The sequence below is a fragment of the Apium graveolens genome, chromosome 11 (assembly GCF_009905375.1).
Source record: "Apium graveolens cultivar Ventura chromosome 11, ASM990537v1, whole genome shotgun sequence".
Classification (NCBI taxonomy): Eukaryota; Viridiplantae; Streptophyta; class Magnoliopsida; order Apiales; family Apiaceae; genus Apium; species Apium graveolens.
The window spans coordinates 127,608,370-127,627,148 of NC_133657.1; the positions used below are offsets into that span (position 1 = coordinate 127,608,370).

Consider the following 18,779-nt stretch of genomic DNA (forward strand, 5'->3'; position numbering starts at 1 on the left):
ACCGGCTGGAGGCCACTTCTTTTATGTATTTTGACATACCCTTTTTGGTAACTATGAATTTTTACCATGCTCTTTTACAAATGTTTTATGGTTATTGATTATGATCTGGTTTTATTGAACTCTATTGTTTATCATATTGAAATGCTTTAGAATTGGATAGTTTTCTTTGTGTGGACCAGATTCGTGGTCAGACCATAACGATGGTCAAGTTAGGCCAATGTGTGCCTTGGATCCAGTAGTTAGAGCAGTGTTGTGTGCTTTGCTCGGGGTTAGTGCGTGACTGATCAGCAGCCTAACCTTGGTTTTAAAAACTTAAAATGAATATCCAATTCTATTGACTGTTTAACAGGAAACTTGATTCTTTTGAATCATCTCCTTTGATCATTGTTTAAACTCAGTTATTGCTATTATGACTTGATGAGCTAGTTAGCACACTCTTGCAAATCTTTTTATATATTTTACAGTTAAGAAGGATACGGTTGATAGCGAGATTTCCCAGTTCAATGTACGAGTTAGGATTCCAGATTATGTTGGATCGAGCTAGAAGGAGCCTAATGCAGTAATGAGATCATAAGGTTGTAAGAATAATTTCATATCAGTTGTAAACTAAATTAGTTGGGATTTGGTACGTTGTAATAAAAGTTAAGGTTGTGGCTTGTTTTCATACTTTAACCTGTTGCGATCCATGGTTATGTAAAGCAGGGTCATTGCAAATAATATTTTATATACAGGTTTATATATTGAGTATGTGTTGTGGACCCCAAACTTCTGTTCCGGGTTTGGAGGGCGCCACAGTCTCTCCAAAGTAAACTCCTTATAATCTTGTGAGTTTCTCAATGAGACTGTCATTGGTTTCCATTCCTTTGGAAGAGATCTGAGAAATTTCAGATTGGAGTCTTTAGTCTGATAGACTCTTCCATGCAATTTAAGAGCATTTAGTAGTTTTTGGAATCTACTAAAAATGTCACTGAGTGACTCACTTTCTTCATTGTGAAAATGCTCATATTGCTGAATCAGGAGCTGCATTTTATTTTCTCTTACTTGCTCAGTACCATCACAGATTATCTGTATTGTGTCCCAAACTTCCTTGGCAGTCTTGCAGTTGATGATGTTATCAAACATATCTGCATCAACACCATTGAACAGAATGTTCATGGCCTTTTTATCTTTCCTGACTTGTTCAAGATCAGGATCAGACCATTCATGCCTTGGCTTTGGAACTGATGGTTCATTTCCTATTGCAGCTCTCATTGGAACATGAGGGCCTCTTTCTATGCAGTCCACATAGGCCTCATCTTGAGAAAGCATATGAAGATGCATCTTTACCTTCCAATGATGGTAATTATCTTTATCCAGAAAAGGAATCTTGATTCCAACATCTTTCTTGTTCATCTTGCTATATTGTTTTGATCTTTAAACTCTTTGTAGATTAAGAGCTTGCTCTGATACCAATTGTTAGTCCCTTAACAATATAGCAAGAATTACAGAAGGGGGGTTGAATGGAATTCTTTATTTTTTTCTTGAAATAAAGATGTTCAACTCGATTATAGATATATCTATTTTGATTAGCACAATGCGAAATATAAACTTTAATGAATCAAAACAAGAGTAATTAAAAACAAGAGTCTTTAAAAACTTTCTGGTGGATTTAAACAATTCCACCAGAGATATATATTAATATATCGAGAGAACTCTGTGTGCAGAAATGCTCACAGCTACTTTTACAAGATAGAACAACTAAGAACACAGGAAATGCTAAAGATAGTGCTTACAAAGATTTCTATGTGTTTGTTTTTAAGCTAACTTAGTTTTCTTAGTCATCATTTTTATTTGCTACTCTCTTGGTTTATATATATTACCAAGATTACAAAGTCAAAAGAACTGAATAAATATAAAATCTAACAGTCTTGATCTTTGCTGCTTTTCATCCTCTATGACCCAGTTAATAGGCTTCCACAGTGTTTGTATCCAATCTCGACGGCTGTGTGTCAGTTTTCACTGTTCAACTGATGTTTGAATCTTGATATTATCATCCGTCGACTTTCAGATCATCCGTCGATGACTTACTTGATCATCCGTCGACTACTATTTTGAACATCCGTTGAAAGTCATTTGATCATCCGTCGAAGCTTTGTTAAGCATCCGTTGATAGCTATTTTGGCACTTGACTTCATTTCACTTATACAGAATTACAAGAAATTGCTTATGTACAGTTAATCAACCTATTCTACATATCTAGTTAAAGTCAACATGACTTATATGCTACTACAGATTCTATACAAAGGTGCATACAACACTGTGCTACAAACTTATCATTATATAAGCTACTCACTCGATGTATAATAAATTACTCATCCGTCGGTACTCAAACTGAGTTATCCGTCGGGACTATAATTCTTATCCGTCGAGTGCTACATTATTTCACTAAGTAAAATCTACTTAGATGTTTTGTTTAGGTAATCATCAAGTGCATAACATATTCACAACAGGACCAATTGCCTTTACAAGTGTTAGGAGAGGATACTGATCCAATAGCCACATGTAAATGGTCAGTGTCTACCTCCCCAGGCTTAAATCTCCTGGATGCATCTGTGGATCATGGATCTGACATAGGTACAGATCGACAAATTATTGAAAATGATTCGGATTTACCTGATGAGTCACAAGGAAATGTCTTCACAGACATTAGAAGGGAACTTTGATCTTTATGCTAAATTCTTTGGATCATTGTTTACCTTTTCAGAGTTCAAATATGGAACCCTCAACGGGAAACTGACAACTTGTAGATTATGACTTAGATTCATCTGACGGGTCTAACAAGGATTGGGATTTGCGAACTCCCATTGCACCATCTATGACCTTCTTAAGGATGGCTAAGGTGATTTTCCTTGCAGGTATAGCTGGATTTTGGAGCTATGAGAGGAGTGATACACTTGTGAGAATGAGTCTAAACACGAGTGGAGAGAAGAGTGAATGTAATATCCAGGATATATCGTGTAATTATTTTTATCAATAAATAATTATTATGTGATTATTATATGAATTTTGGTGAATTATTTGATAATTGGTATTGATGTTTGGATGTTTATATGTGATAAAATTTTAGTATTTTAATTTTTATATGTCCAAAATAAAGTATAGAAAATTTTGATATTTTTCTAATAATTCATATATTGTTATATAATTTTATAAAGGATTTTTGAATTTAATAAATTATTTTTCCGAGTAATTATAAACTATTTGTATAGCCGGGAATCGTCCAACTTCAACTATTTTTATGTTTTTACAACCTGGAAGTCTCGGGAAAACTCCTTCCTTAACTAATTTAATTATTCTCAGCATTTTTTGTGTTTTGACTTTTTCGATCCGGAGTACAGTTTTACCCATGTGGATCCCGGCGCAAAATTTTCGATAAGATATTCGTTTCAGTAAATCGATAAAACCCGTATTCTCGAGAAATGGTATATTTTGATTAGACTATTCAATTATCTTCTTATAGGGTGTATAATAAAAGCCCGACTTTGAATATAATCCTAAACTGGTATCGTAATTCTAGTTGTTAGATTGTTTGGGATTAACAATTGGTATCAGAGCAAGTTCTTGACATAATAAGAGTTTAAAGATCAAAGCAACTGACAACATGAGCATGAATGTTGGAGTAAAAATCCCGTTCTTGGATAAAGACAATTATTACCATTGGAAGGTGAAAATGTACCTGCATATTCTCTCTCAAGAAGAAAGGTATGTTGATTGCATTGAGAAAGGTCCTCATGTTCCTCGAAGAGTTGCTACAGATGCTGATGGTGTTGTAAGCAATGTGGAAACTATTGCAAAGCCACAAGCAGAATGGACAGATGGAGATATTGAGCAAGTAGATAAAGATAAGAAGGCTATGAATATTCTGTTCAATGGTCGAGATGGAGATATGTTTGACAATGTCATCAATTGCAAAACTACTAAGGAAATTTGGGATACAATTCAAATCATATGTGATGGAACTAAACAAGTGAGGGAAAACAAGATGCAACTCTTAATCCAGTAGTATGAGAACTTTTATTATGAAGACAGTGAATATCTAAGTGAAATCTTTAGTAGATTTTAAAAACTACTGAATGCACTGAAGCTACATAGAAGGGTCTATCAGACAAAAGATTCAAACCTGAAGTTCCTTAGATCTCTACCAAAGGAATGGAAACTCATGACTGTCTCTCTCAGAAATTCACAAGAATATAAGGAGTTCACCTTGGAGAGACTGTATGGGATTCTAAAAACTTATGAACTTGAGCTAGAACAAGATGATCAAATAGATATAGGAAAGAAGAAGGGAGGATCTATAGCACTGGTAGCTGAGCAAGAGAGAGGGAAAGAGATGAAGGTTAAAGTTGTGGAATCTGAACCAAACTCCAAGGTTTGTGAAGGCAAAGAAAAGGGGCTAGTAGCTGAGCATGAAGATCATCTTAGTCAAGTGTTTCAAATATGGCTTGAGTGGTCATTTTGCAAGTGAATGTAGAAATCTTGATTCTGAGAAAAAGAAGTTTGAGCCTATGGATTACAAAAAGAAGTACTTTGAACTGCTCAAACAAAAGGAAAGGGCTTTCTTGACTCAGGAAAATGACTGGGCTGCTGATGGGATAGATAAAGATGAAGAAACCAATTATGTCAACCTAGCCCTGATTGCTAAATCAGATGAAACAAAAGTTAGTTCTTCAAGAAATCAGGTAATCACCACTAACCTAGAACATCTTTATAAGGATGAGTGTAATGATGCTATAAATGACATGTCTATAGAGTTATATTATTTACGTGTTACACTTAAATTACCCACCAAAGAGAACACAAGAATTAAAGATAATAATCTTTTTTTAAGTGAGAGAAATGCTGTGTTAGAAACTCAATTTATTGAGTTTGAGAAACTGAAATTAGAGTGTATAATTGCTAAGGAAGCACTGACTGAATCATTAAAGAAAAAGGAGATTTTAAGAAAGCAACTTGAACAAAAACATGAGGTAATTAAGGCTTGGAAATCATCTAGAGATGTACATACTCAAATTACCAAAGTTCAAGGTATAGAGTCTTTCTGTGAGGAATCCAGGAAAAAGAGTAAAGAGAAACTGGATCCTAGTTTGGTAGAAGGACTTTCAACGGATGTGGATTCAACGGATAATGAAGATTATCCGTCAAAAGATAAAATGATTTATCCATCGAAAGATAAAAGGATTTATCCATCGAAAGACAAAGAACCATATCCGTCGAGTGAAAGAAAGCCAGTTAGCAAAGTCATGATAGCTAAGTTAAATGAAGAATATGGATCAATTTCCAAGAACTTTGTTACAGGAGAAATAAGTCAAATCAAGGAGAACAAAAGAGTCAATGTGGGGCATCTATTAATAAAGCAACTAAATGATAGATTGGAGAAAATGGAGGTTAAGGCAGAATCTAAAAGGAAAAATAACAGTAATGGAAAAGTAGGAATTAACAAACATAACAACTACACACCTGATAAATATGCTCCTAGAAAAATCCGTGTTAAGTGTGGTAGTGTTAATTATCTGTCTGTTAATTACAAATCTGCTATGCCTACACCTATGTCTGCTCCTCCCTCATTTACTAGCATGCCCACAATGCCTGTGAATATTTTGCCTGCACAGAATTTGAATGCATAATTTGCTAATATGCCATTTGCACAAAATCCTTACTATGCTACATTTAGTATGCCTCAAATTCCATTTAGCTTGCCTTACTGGAACAACATGTTTGCACATAATATGTCATTTCATGTTAATCAACTTGTGCATGATAATTCTGTAATTATAAATGGTTTTCAAAGCCCTACCTTATTGTCAAGGTTGAATCTCAATCACCCAGTCAAATGAGGACAAGCCTAAGAAACCTAGAAAGAAGTCTAACAAGGCAGGACCCAAGGAAACTTGGGTACCAAAATTAACTTGATTTGGTTTTGATGTGTGCAGGGAAACAGAAAGAATCTTTGGTATTTGGATAGTGGTTGCTCAAGGCACATGATTGGAGATTCTACCCTACTCACTGAGTTCAAGGAGAGAGCTGGCCCAAGTAACACTTTTGGAGATGACAGCAAATGATATACTGTGGGATATGGCTTGATTTCTAAAGACAATGTCATCATTGAAGAAGTTGCTCTAGTGGCTGGACCCAAACACAATCTTTTGAGTGTCAGCCAGCTTTGTGATAAGGGCAACTTAATATCATTCAATTCTGAAATAACATTCAACAAAGTGGTTCTCACTGGAGTGATAAAAGGAAATGTATATTTAGTTGACTTCAACTCATCAAGTGCAAATTCTATTACTTGTCTTTTCAGGAAAGCAACTAAGATGTAAGTTGGCTATGGCACAAGAAACTGTCCAATCTGAACTTCAAGACTATGAATGAATTAGTCAGGAAAGATCTTGTTAGAGGCATTCCTGTTATTCCCAAACAATCTAACAAAGAATTATAGAAGGGGTTGAATATAATTTTTGCTTTTTTTGAATTTTAAAAACTGTTCTACCTTGAATATATAACTGTGTTTGTTTAGCTATGGTGCGGAATGAAAGTATTGAAGAAATCAAACACAAAGTTATCAAATTCAAGTATTTAGAAACTTTCTGGTGGATTGAACTTTTCCACCAGAGACATATATAAATTTGAGAACTCTGTGATGCAAGATTTGCACACAGCTGCTTACAAGTTGAACTTACAAAGAACATGGAAATTCTTTACATATATTTCCTTGTCTATTTCTCTGGTAATTGCTTACTTACTTCAGTATTTTTCTACTTGCTACACTTGGTTTATATATCACCAAGTTACATGATAAAAAGACAAAATGTTTCTTTGTCTAATTTCATGCTGCTTTATTTCTCTTTCTAGCATCTTTAAGTATCTTCAGTTTAACATGGAAATGGAAATTCTTCATTGTTCTCTAAAACCTGCAAATAGGCTTCCACATTCCATTTACATACAATCAACGCATGTGACTGTCAAGTCACTATCAACTGCTTTTGAATTTTATCATCCATTGAAACTCTGTGGGATCATCCGTTGAGACTTTGTTGGATCATCCGTTAAGAGCATAGTTGAACATCCATTGAAGTTCTAGTTGATCATCTGTTGAAACCTTGTGGAACTTCCGTTGAGAGCATCTTCATAGCAGTTAACTCTATTTCACTTATACAAGATTACAAGGCATTTAATATTTACAGTTAGCCAACCTATCTTGCATATCAATCTAGTAGTCAACATGACTTAAAACATTTTGTAACATCTAGTTCTCTAAGGCATTACAGTATGCAGAAATGTGCTACTAAACTTATTAGTACATAAGCCACCCTTTCAATGGATATTAAAGTGATCATCCATTGAAAGCTACAAAATCACTAAGTTAAATCTACTAAGGTGTTTTGTTTAACTTATCATCAAGTACACAACATATTCCTAACAATCTCCCCCAATTTATATCTACTGGAATTGTAGGCATAAATTAAGATAAACTTGATGATAACAAAACACTCTATAAATACAGACTGATTTCTAGTAGATAAAATTAACAAGTGCTGCAATTTATTGAAAATTATGTAGAGGAAGGTTTACAGGGAATCTCACAAGCCATTTTCAAGGTGCTCCTCTAGACTGAGCAAATTTGACTTATTTCCTTAACTATCTGAAGTTCTTTCCCAATTTCTCACTGTTTTCTTTAATTTGGTGTTGAAGTTGCCTGTAGAGTTCAGATTCATCTTCATTTGTCTGATCCATTTTTTCTTGCATCTCCATGAGAATTTCATTGCTTGAAATTTGTAGTTGATCTTCTAATCTGAAGAATCTTCTGATGCATTTCTTATCCTTGAACTCCATCAACCAGTAAGGCCTCAAATATACTCTATTTCCTGTATATGGAATTGTTAGGACTCTTGGGAGTGCATTTGGGTTTCTTCTGCTATTCATTATCTCCTCAATTTTATTTAGCACCAACTTTTTGGCAACTATGTCAAACCCAAAGTTCTTCTTTATTGAGGAGAAAATCTTTACCAAGACATAATAGCCTTCATTGAGAATTTTGTGAAGAGGCCAAGTGAGCTCTTTTTCACCCTTATACCTGAAGACCAATCTCTCTGAAAGATGCTTGTAAGCATCAATAGCTCTTACTTCTTCTAGATCTTCAAGATAAAGGTCTATGTTTGAAAATTCCTTGATGTCACAGATGAAGAGTTGATCTCCCTTATTGATAGTTGGTTTAGGTTTGGCTAAGGCTTTGGATTGAAGTTTGACAGGCTTGGACTTTTTGATTGCTCTTTTTTTTTATTTTCCTGGGTTTGGTTTGGATTGGAATGTTTAGGTCAGGAACTGGCAGACTTTCCCAATCTATGGGTTCATCCTTAGGAATTATGGGTTCACCATGAAAGTTTGTGTCAGAATAAACCTTAAATTCATCCTTATCCATTATGGGCATGGCTGGTTGACTTGAAGTAGTAGATTGGGTAGGAATGTACTCTTCCTTATCTTCATTAAAATTTAGCTTCCTCTTTGGTTTGAGTTTGTATCTTGTCTCTTTGCCTGCTTTGGTTCTTCTTGCTTTTCTTCATTGATTGACTCAGCTATCACAGCTGGCAATTTAGATTCTGTGGTTGCAGGCTTCTTAGCTTGGTTCTTGGCATCTAAAACAGCTTTCTTTATTTTATTGTTTTAGCCTCACCTTTTCTTCTTTCTTTGCTTCTGTAAACTGTGGATGTCCAGCCACCACACAGACCAATTTTCTATTCCTGTAGATTTTAGCAATTCTTTTCTTTAAGACTGAGTCTCTGGGATCTTTGAAGAAAGCAGTAGACCTTCCAAGCAGCTTCTTCTCATCAGGCTTAGGGGTTTCATAAACTAGGTCTAATGGATTTTTGTCTGAATTCTTTGGATAATTTCTCTTTGGCTTAAAGATCACATTAGCCTTTGGAGATTTTATCGCTGAGGGTTGACCCCTTTCCATGTTCCCTAAGCTCATGTCATTGGCTGAAATTGGTCTCAATTGAGAAAAATGAGAGAAGACTTTGTCTTGTCTCTCAATTGGACCAAAATTCTTCTCAATTTTCTCATCAAGCTTCTTCCATTTTTCTTTTAACTTCAATTCAGCTACTGCTATCTTTATCAAATCAATGCTGTCAAGGACCGGTGGCCTAGAGTAAGTAATTGCTGGAACAATCACTTTACTAACTTGTATGTTGTGCACTTTCTCCCCCTCACTAACTGACTCCCTCTGACTAACTGGAATGATAGAGTCTTTCATCCCCTTTTTGTTAGCATAAAGTTGAATAGAGTTTGAGGTTTGTGCAGCCACCATTTTTTGAAGAAGCATTGCCTGTTGAGCTTGATGGAGTTGGATTTTGGTGATAGAGGTTTCTAGGACTTTCAGCCTTGTGTCCAAGGAATCAACCTTGCTACTGAGATCAGAATCTTTCATGAGTTACCTATTTACATCCCTCTTTGTACTGTCCTGAAGAAGATATTTCGATCTTTCATTGATGTCCTTCTTGACTTGTCCAATTTCTGTCTTGATCTCAGACACATCTTAATTTTTCTTGAGAAATTGGATTTTGTGCAAATGAAAAGACTCAAGGTTTGCTTGAAGAAGACTCTTGGTATTGGCATCTGTAGTATCTTGAAGAGTTGTCTGAGTCTGGTGGATTATATGAAATAAAATTGATTTGAAGTGATGCTCACTGCATTCTTTGCTAAACATCTATGATGGAGTGTTTGTGCTTGAGCTAGGACCTGTTTCTCCCCCTATGTCCATGAAATCTCATTCATCATCCTCACCATCATCCCCAAAATTATCTTCAGAACCACCAGTTGGATATTCAAAATTATCACCAGCTGTGGAGGGCATGGAAGTGATTGTATCCTTGGCCCTTTGCATTGAAGCTGTTGTGTGCACCAAGTTGAGAATTCTCTCAACAACCTCATTGTCCTGTTCAGCCAAAGTTTGATAAGCTGGAACAGTATGAGTAACTCAGCCTCATAAGAAACAGAATCTAAGACAGCTTGATATTCTTGCTGAAATAGATGTTTCTTTTCAGCCTCATTGACATCCTTTAACTCACTTACAATGGGCTCTTCCCATTCTTTAGTACATGCCTTTCTCTCACTTTCTCTCTTTTCTTGCATCAAGGGCTCCCCTTGGCTTCCCACTCTCACACCCTCACCTTCACCTTCTAAGGTGGGACTCCTCTCACTTACTTTTGCCAAGCTGGAAGAAATAGCTTGCAGTTGTTCACTCATTTCCTCTCCTTATGCCTGAGAGCAACTCAGCCTCTCACTCTATTCACTCCCTTCCCTGAATCATAGGAGTGATTGTACAACTACTAAATCATCTGCACTTGTAACAATAGTTGAGATTTCAAGTGGTGCAGTGATAGTCAACAGATGAGAAACATCCGTCGAGGTAGTAGTTAAGAGTTTCAACGGATGACTGCTGTTAAGCACATCCGTTGAGATACAATCACTACTCAACGGATGAAGAATATCCGTTGAGATAGTATAAATGACAGATTTTGGAGCGGAAACTACTTTAGAATCTACGCTGATTGATTTGAGATATTGCACAGACTTCTCAGTAGAATCAGAAAGAAATGGCAAGTGAGCCAACAAATCATCCAAAAGATGATGCTCACTTGCTTGAGATTTTGGCTTCTCCATGAGAGTTAAAGATGGAGAATTAGGAATTGATGTGTGAATCATATATGTTAGGGCAAAAACACGCGCTAAAATTATATGCAAGTATACGCATTCGCAAGTAGTTAAGAAATAAATCAGATTCCTACCAATAGAGACTCTTTTTAGTTAACTAAAGATTATGCACCTATGGAATAATGGTATTGCTATCGCTCAATGCTAAGACAATAACAAGTTGAGATTTTTATAACTAAGATTAATCTAACATGCAATTAACTAAGAATAAAAGTTATTGAATTAACTATATGAGGCAAACATGGGATTCTAACTTCATTAAATACTTCATTCAAAGTCATTGTTCTTAACCTTAGCATGCAGTGGTGATGACAACAAATCAGATAACACGAAACTAGTAAACGCCAACTTTTGTTATATGAATACCTCTTAAGTGGAATTTATATCCACTTAGAACGCTTCGTAAAGCTTCGAATTCATGTTTTGAACTCAAGTTATTTGTGTATTTGATGCGTTTTTGTAGTGTTTTTGCATTTCGGTCATAGTTGTAGGAATCATGAGATTCTTAAATTGGTGTTAGGAATGTGTCTAGGATGAAAGCTCGTGGAATGCCATCACAAACCAGCCAGAAAAACAAGCAAAAGAAGAAATTCCAGTAGGTCAGCGCGCCCGTGCTGGTGAAACGCGTGGCCGCACCGGGTTGTCAGAGATACAGCGCGCCGCGGTAGTGAAGCCTGCGGCCGCGCCAGGCCGGGATTTCAGAATTCTGTTTCAACTTGTATTTTGAGAGTTTGAAGCCCAGCTTAATTCTATAACCTATATAAAGTTTAGAAAAGACATTTTTAAAAAGAAGCACGTATTGGAGACTAAGGAGAGGCAACGAGGAGACCTAGGAGAACAAATTCAACCAAGGCGAATATGATCTAGTTTATTCTTGTGATTCTTTGTTTTAAGTTGTAATCTTGGATGCTAGTTTTCTTATTTGTTGAACCTATTACTCTTGTTTAACGTACTTTGATTTTTATTCAGTTTTATAAAGACTTAGTTTATTATACCATGCTTTCATCGGAACCCACGGTGATGATGAGTTCGGTTAGGGGCTAATCGTTATCGTGGGGTTCTAACGGATTTACTTATGGATTTCTTTAGTTAATTTGTTTCGATACCTTAGTGTGTGGTGATTGTATGATATCCTAGTATTGGTTGTGTTTATTCATCTTATGAGCGTCGTGAACTTATAAGATGGCGTGTTAATCTCTATTGAAGTGAAAGTGAATATAGAGGTTTAGAACTTGCCATGCTAGCATAGGTTCCTGTAATTGTTATGCATGATTCGTAAGTAATTTTAACCATCTTACTTGTCATATGTAATCATGATAGATAACTTGTGCATTAAACTGCTATGTTGTCAAATTCTATAGACATATAGGGTCTCAACATATTTGGTGTCTATTTAGCTTCTATCTCTTTTGTGGATGCCTGGTAGCAGGGTATTCGTATAACAAAAATTGGCGTTTACTAGTTTCATGTTATTTGATTAGTGTCATCACCATTGCATGCTAAGTTTAAGAAAAAAGGCTACTAAATGAAGTATTTAATGAAGTTAGAATCCCATATTTGTGTTATATAAGTTAATCAACCCTAATTCCCTTACTAATATTAGTTAGTATAATCTCATAGTTATAAAAAATCTCAACTTGTTATCATCTTAGCATTGAATAATAACCATACCATTGTTGCACAAGTGCATAAATTGAAGTTAAGTTAAAAGAGTCTCTATGGGAATGAACTAGAAATAATTTTATATTACTTGCGAACGTGTATACTTGTGTGTAATATTAGCGCGTGTTTTCGTCCTAACAAGTTTTTAGCACCGCTGTCGGGGACTCGGTGTTAATTTTGAGTTTATGTGCTTGACATCAGTGGTCGTTAAAGTTCACTGACTTAGATATTTTACTTGTTTGCTTTTTGCTTTTTAGGTACTCTAGGGAGCGTGTATGCTAACGCGTTCTCAATCTCGAAAGAGAACACTAGATAAAGCAGAGGAGGAAGTTGTAGTAGAGGAAGAAGTTCTTGTTGAGGAGAAAGTTGAAGAAGAAGCTCTTGTTGCAATGGGTGAACCAGAAGTGAATACGAAGGCTTTGATGGATTACTCTCAACCAAAGATCAATTATATTCAGTCTAGCATTGTCAGACCAGCCATCGCGGCTAACACTTTTGAAATCAAGGCTAGCACAATTCAGATGGTGCAAAACTCAGTCCCGTTTGGGGGTTCTCCAACTGAATATCCCAACATGCATATTAGAGATTTCATCAAGATCTGTGACACTTTCAAATTCAACAATGTGTCTGAAGATGCTATAAAGCTAAGGCTTTTCCCATTCTCTCTGAGGGATAAAGATAAGTGTTGGTTGCATTCTTTACGACCAGGCTCTAAAACTAAATGGGAAGATCTTGCTTAAAATTTTCTTACTAAATTCTTTCCTATGGTGAAGACTACTGTAATCATGAATGCTCTTACTCAATTTGCGCAGCAATTAGGAGAGTCTTTGTGTGAAGCTTGGGATCATTATGAGGAGATGCTTATGAAGTGTCCTCATCATGGGATTCCTAATTGGATGATTATCAACTGCTTTTATAATGGCTTGGGAGCACAGTCTAAACCCATGCTCGATGCAGCATCAGGTGGAGCCTTATGGGCCAAAATCTATGATGAAGTGTTAGGGCGAAATCACGCACTAATATTCACGCAAGTATACGCGTTCGCAAGTAATATAGAATACTTTCTAGTTCGTTCCCTCATAGACTCAGACTAATTTATTGTCTAATTTAACTCACTCACCAATGTATGATTACTTCTCAATGTTAAGATAATATCACTTAAAATTGTTGATTAAATATTAACTATAATTAACTACTTAATTAACCACTTAACTAACACTTCAATTTATCAATAATAAAACACTCATGAGATCACAACTTCATTATTACTTCCTTCTATAGCCATTGTTATTACCTTTAGCATGTGACAATGATGATATTAATCGAATAACACAAAACTGATAAAAGCCAACTTTCATTGTACTAATACCATTCTACCAAACATCCACAATTAAGATAGAAATTGAATAGTCATCAATTATGTTGAGTTCCTATATGTCTACAGAAATTGACAACACAATGATTTAAGCACAAGTTATTCCTTTTGATTACATAGGGCAAATAAAACTGTTAGAGTTACCCACTAATCATGCACAACGTACATGAACCTATGCTAGCATGGCAAGTTCTAAATCTCAAGATCCACCGTCGCTTCACAAGAGATTAACACCCTATCTTATATGTTCGCGACGCACATAAGACGAATACGCACAACCAATACTAGATATCATGCAATCATCACACACTAAAGTATTAAACAATTAACTAAAGAATTCCATAATAAATCCGTTGCAACCCCATGATCACGATTAGCCCATAATAGAACTTATCGCCATCATGGGTTCATATGAAATCATGATAAACGAACACAAGAAAATAACAACTAAACTAATTATATTAAAACAGAGTACGTCACAAGAGTAAATAAGTCAAAGCAAGAAAACTAGCATCCAACGTTACAACGAAACAAGAATCACAAGAATATATGCTTCCTCTTCGTTGCTGTGTGCTAAATCGGTCTTCTTCCTTATCTCCTTCGCTTCTTGCAAAACACAATCTAAAACATAATCCCCTCTTAATACTCTGTGAAAAATGTCTCAAATCTACTTATATAATAGTCTCATAAAACTCAGATTACATAGAAGTTGGAAGCCAAATAGAAGTAGAAGTCTAAAACAATATGTTATTTTCCCCGACCCTGCGCGGCCGCTCAGCATTTCTGCGCGGGCGCGCAAGGCTGCTGCGCGGCCGCTCAGCATTGCTGCGCGGGCGCGCAGGACCCTACTGGAAAATTTCCAGGTTTGCTCCGTTTCTTCGCCGTAATCTGCCCGTTCTTTTCTTCTCGCAATGGTGAACACATGCCAAGGCTTATTCTTGATGATTCCTCCTCCGAAATGCAACTAATACTCTGAAATGCATAAACACTAGAAAAATGCATCAAATACACAAAATACTCGATTTCAAGTCACCAATTTAAGCCATTTTAAGACGTTCTAAGTGGTATAAATTGCCACTTATCACACCCCCAAACTTAAATCGATGCTTGTCCTCAAGCGTCACAGACTCAAAAACAAATAACAATATGCATGAATGCAATCTATATGAAAATGCAACGATCCCCCTTACTACAATTAACCAACCAAATTGTCACGTCTCAACGAATGCAGTTAGACACTAAAGATCAAGAAACTCATGCAAACGGACATACCGCCAGAAACGTGGTGTGTGCAAATGCTTAACAGATATGCTTCGGAACTAGACCAATTACTATGACTAGACTTCCCTCAAGGCAATCCTACGATTATACAAAGAATAAAAATTCTAGGCACAAAGTGATATACAACACTACAAGAACTTTAGAGCTTACTACGGAATCGTGCTTTTTATTTACAACGCAAATGCTTATTTGACCGTGCAATGAGTGAGGTCCACAAAAGACTTATACAATGGTATCCATGTAACGAGCATTAGGTTAGCGGATCCCAGACTCTAAAAGCCTTAGGTCACTAGGCACAAAGTCCCCTAAGAACTTAATAACTCGAATACCAAAGAGCCCACTCTTGATCAATTACGCAATTTTTTTTTTTTTAACTCTGAGCAAGTGCGTTTCGCTCCATCTTGCTCAACCCTAGACTACTCGCATAACATGCGAGCCGGCTACTAGCCATTTGACGCCTAGCCACAACTAGCAATAAATTCCATTTTTACTCCATTTTTTTTTCTTTTTCATGCCTTTACCACTAAGAACCTATTATTAAATTCTAAGCATAATAAATAGATTATCCTCGAAAATAATTAGATCATAACAACAATCTAGTCCTTCAGCATTCTCTAAGACTTAGTGACAATACAAGTGCTTCTAGCATGCATATCAACCTACACAACTTAATATCACTTTAATGCTATCACTACACTCGCATCAATATCACAATTCAGTCGATAAATCATTGCAAAAGGGATCATGGTATATGCATGAGCTATATGATATGACAACAAATAAAGCTATATAAAAAAAAACTATATGGCAAAAATTATGCAACTATATGAACTAACTATCATGAATATGCAACTATATGACACACACAAAATATTCCTTAACTACCACCCCAAACTTAAAATCTTCACTGTCCCCAGTGAAGGTAGTAGAAAGGAACACAGGGTGTACCTACTCGGAGTCATCATCATCATCACCCTCAGTGGGTGGAGTATCAGGCGGCGGGTATGCAGAGTCCTCACCAAAAACTGGCCACTGGATATCAGCTCCAAGGCCTCGAAAAGTAGTCCCTAACGCAAGGGTGAGCTCCTGAGCAAACCTGCTCTGCGTCTCATACATGGCATCCATCCGCCGTGAAAGCCTCCTATACTGGGCATCACCCATCCCAGCACCCTCCTGAGCTCTCGAAGAACTAGTCTCACCACGCCCTGGCCTGGCCATAGTAGCACCTCGTGTTGGACGCCCTCCTGGAAGACGATAACCCAGCCCATGCTCCTCAGGCTCACCACCGGTCCACTCCTACATCCCATTCAGAGTGCCAGAATCTATAGGAGCTGCTGGCAACTGCAACTGCTCATGAGCCGGCCAGTTCACTCCTACTACACGGCATAGCTTTGTAACCGTGGATGCATAAGGGATGTTCATATGCTTTGCTCCCCTCAAAAACTTCAGAATTCCTTGGTAGATAAACTCACCAAGGTCCATATAGTATTCCTCATTCAAAATTCCCCACAACAACTGTGCTCTCTCAACTGTGACCTCGTGTGCATGTGAAGAAGGCAAAATATTAGCACATATAAATGCGTTCCATGCACGGGCATACCTGTTCATGGCGATCGCCGGAAAGTGACGATACTCATTATTGGCTGGACTGCGGTTCCAAACTGTGCCCGGTCGACAGAGAGTTGCACAAATCAAATCCAAGTCAAAATCCTCAGCAGTCTTTTCATTCCAGTTCTCCTCCTCGGGCTTCCTCTCTCGCTGTCCAATCACTCGGCGAATTGCCGCCGGATGATAATCAACCGTCAGCCCCCGAACTACAGAAAACCCATTCTTTTCAGCCTTCGCGTTCGCGTAAAACTCGCGAACAACACTCATCGGTACTGCTTCGGGTGACTCACAAAAAGCTATCCACCCCTTCTCTACAATCATGGGCAACAACTCACCATCCCTCCCTGATGGTAAAAACCCCCTCTCTTTCAGAATCGGCTTCCCCAACAGCCTAGTGTACTCCTCCTCCGCGGCTCTGTCAGTTAACCGAGGCCTTGCAGCAGTACCCCTTGATGAATTGGCAGTAGGAACTGTGCTGCTGCTGTCAATAGTGCGTGCTCTCTTGGGTGCCATTGATTTGTGAATTAACGTGTGTAAGAACTGATTTTTGATGTTTGTGAGAGGGTTTAAGTGTAGGAAGTTGTGGGAGATATGTAGGATAGATGTATGTATATATAGGGTGTGGAGTAGGTTAAATTAGATTAGGAGTGGGGTTGAGGGATAAAATCATGGGGTAATGGGAAAAGAATTCGTGGGTTTATGGGCTGTAATGGTTTTTTATGTTTTTTTTTTTTTTTTTCTGAACTGTAAAAAAATTTCTGGAACTCGACCCCTGCGCGGCCGCTCAGCATTTCTGCGCGGGCGCGCAGCAAGCTGCGCGGCCGCTCAGCATTGCTGCGTGGGCGCGCAGAGGGTCTTTGGAATTTTTTTTTTCAGCCCCTGTTTTTTGATTTTTTTGTGTTTTTGGATAGGTTATTAACTTCTAAGGGTTCCTGTAACAACAATTCATGGGTTGCCTCCCACGCAGCGCTTCTTTTTCGTCATTAGCTTGACGTTCCGTTCCTTTCTCACGTAGTCAACAAAATGGCACTAACCACCTCTCGGTTTGCCATGTCCCCATAGTAGTGCTTCAACCGCTGACCGTTAACCTTGAATGCTTGGTCCGAATCATTCTCAAAAATTTCCACCGCTCCATGTGGAAACACAGTTTTGACAATAAAAGGTCCAGACCACCTTGATTTCAACTTCCCAGGAAAAAGTCGGAGCCGAGAGTTGAATAACAGAACTTGTTGCCCTGGCACAAACAACTTAGGATGTAGCTTCCTATCGTGCCACCTTTTCACCTTTTCCTTATACATTTTGTTATTCTCGTACGCTTGAAGTCGAAATTCATCAAGTTCATTAAGCTGAAGCATTCTTTTCTTACCAGCTGCATCTAAATCCAGGTTCAATTTCTTCAATGCCCAGTAGGCCTTATGCTCAAGCTCCGCCGGTAGATGACATCCCTTACCATACACCAACTGAAACGGTGACATCCCAAGTGGAGTTTTGTATGCTGTTCTGTAAGCCCAAACAGCTTCATCGAGCTTTAAAGACCAATCCTTCCTTGATGGACAAACAACCTTCTCTAGAATGCGCTTTATCTCTCTGTTAGACACTTCCGCTTGACCATTTGTTTGCGGATGATAGGCAGTAGCTACTCGATGATTCACATTATAACGCTGCATCATAGAAGTGAACTTACGGTTGCAAAAATGCCATCCTTCATCACTTATGATTACCCGAGGTGTTCCAAACCTTGTGAAAATTTGCTTATGAAGAAAATTTAGCACTGCCTTTGCATCATTTGTTGGTAAAGCTTTAACTTTGACCCATTTGGAGACATAATTGACTGCCAGCAAAATGTACTGATTATTGCAAGACGAGATAAAAGGCCCCATGAAATCGATTCCCCATACATCAAAGACCTCGACTTCAAGCATCACATTTAATGGCATCTCATCCTTCCTTGACAAATTTCCCACTCTTTGGCAACGATCACACCTTAAAACAAACTGATGAGCATCCTTGAACAAGGTGGGCCAGAAAAAACCTGCTTGCAGAATACGAGCTGCCGTTTTCTCACCTCCATAGTGTCCACCATAAACCGTGGCATGGCAGTCTCGTA

General features: G+C 37.5%; 1 non-coding gene across 1 annotated transcript; it reads right to left on the reverse strand.

The window, feature by feature from the left end:
- Positions 1 to 13,187: 13,187 nt before the first annotated feature.
- On the reverse strand, positions 13,188 to 13,294 carry LOC141698729 (small nucleolar RNA R71). Its single transcript, XR_012565233.1, has one exon. It is a non-coding gene; the product is annotated as a small nucleolar RNA R71 (small nucleolar RNA).
- Positions 13,295 to 18,779: the final 5,485 nt, after the last annotated feature.